At 34.3% G+C, this 1,922-nt stretch overlaps 1 pseudogene; it reads right to left on the reverse strand.

Annotated features, from left to right (window-relative positions):
* Positions 1-256: 256 nt before the first annotated feature.
* LOC147557923 (replication protein A 70 kDa DNA-binding subunit A pseudogene) lies at positions 257-1,453 on the reverse strand (annotated as a pseudogene).
* Between the last annotated feature and the right edge of the window lie 469 nt (positions 1,454-1,922).

The following is a 1,922-nucleotide window of genomic DNA, read 5'->3' on the forward strand; positions in this document are numbered from 1 at the left end:
CATCAAAGATTTTGTAATTAATTTCGATGTACTTAATTTCAATTTTGTACTCAATTTTGTTCTTGGAAGAAAACAATTACAAAGGTAACGTATATAAGAATATGGAAGAAATAGATTGTTCAATTGCCTTTATTATAGTAAAAACCATATGGAAGCTAGAACCATGCCAATTGTTAAATAAGTAACTAATACCACTTAAAAAGAGAAACAAACATTAAAAGTCTAAGAACATAAATAATAAAAATAAAATATATCCTCATGGTGTAGATGTAGACTCTGATGAAATTTTAGCAATTGAATCAAGAAGTAACTTGGATTCGTCCGAGTGGTTTAATTTTTCAGAATTCACTACTATAACTTGCACCCGTTCTTCATCATTGTAAGTTTCAACTTTTACTCTCAAATTGAAGATATAATGATTGTTGATTACACCACTAATGGTGTCCATAAACTTTTCATCACTTTCTTCTTTCAAAGCATACACGTCCTCGGCTGAAATGCCCATTATTTCTTTTCTGGCCTCCTGAAACGCTGTGACATATACTGTACCTGTGGAGTCTTGAAGTTTTAATTGTAGAATATACCTAAAAATACACTCAGGAAATGACTTGTCACATTTGTGGCAATGCCACTGACAATCTTCAACCATTACGACTTTTTTGCTGCATTGACGGTCTCCAATCATTAGTGGGCAAGAAGGATATGCAAAGTTTTCAGTTTTCACATATGAAATAACAGCGCTAACAGTGATGAAGTCAGCTCTATCAGAGGTCCCCAATTGATCGTCTTTGATTTGGGAAATAAGAGTACGCTCTTTGTTAAACAATCTTGATGAACTTGAAGAAATTGGTTTGATAAGGGCAGTGATTCCCGAGGTGTTGAACCATGTTTTTAACTCTTTCACCTCAGGAATGTCTAGATCAACAAATAATTGAGTAAAAGGAAGTGTTCCTACCGATCTTCCGTTAAAATCACTTACTCTTGCGGCCTTGACACACAGAACTGGATTTACTCCAGACTCAAGCATATCATGAATCTTATCCCCTTCTTCATTGCAAATATTTCCCCACAATGTGAATTCTACACTAAAGCCTGACATGTCTCTCAGTTCAAGGGTACTTTTTTGAGTTTGAGAACCATCCTTTTTCGTGATAGTTGTAGTCACATTTAACTTTGAAACTACAACAATTATATCAACAAAAGAATTAGGTTGCATGGTTTCAACCTGCCTTATGGGTTGAAACTTAAAATTATAAGTAGGTATACAGTCAGCGCCCTCTAAACACAATTGAACTGTAGAGTACCTCTCTAGATACATTTCATAGTCATTGTTTAGGTGGTTAAAGATCTTTGAGGCTGGTTTCATGATTCCATTAGATATCATATACACTTTTCCCATCTCAACGACATCATAAAATTTGTCGACTACCTCGTTAAAACACGTCACATTCATTTCTCCACCATCAAAATCAAGAACATCGAATGAAAACAATTTACCCGGCCCATTTGCATTTGTGTAGGTTATAATTGTATTTTTTTAGTCACACTGGCTTTAATTGACCATCTTTTTAGGTACGGACTCAGAGCCTTAATAGGTATCTCTCTCACGTATCTCTCTCACAACAACATTTTTCTTAGAAACAACTAACTCATCGCCTTGGGTTGAACAACTTGACCTCTTCATTTTGCTACAATATTTGATACAAGTAATTACTAAAAGAAACCAGGAAACATAAATGTATGCCTAAAATCAACACTAATTTATCAAATATGGAAATGAACATCCCGCCATGATAAATCTAATACTAAGTTCAGCACTAAGTTATCAATAACTACCCCACTACGACAAATTACTAACTAATAACCAAAAGACGTTATACATCTATAAGAAACATCATACGCGATTTGGGTTTGTCTCTTTT

The sequence above is a fragment of the Eschscholzia californica genome, unplaced genomic scaffold, assembly GCF_041429995.1.
Source record: "Eschscholzia californica isolate CP2 unplaced genomic scaffold, dmEscCali1.0.p SCAF_2, whole genome shotgun sequence".
Lineage (NCBI taxonomy): Eukaryota > Viridiplantae > Streptophyta > Magnoliopsida > Ranunculales > Papaveraceae > Eschscholzia > Eschscholzia californica.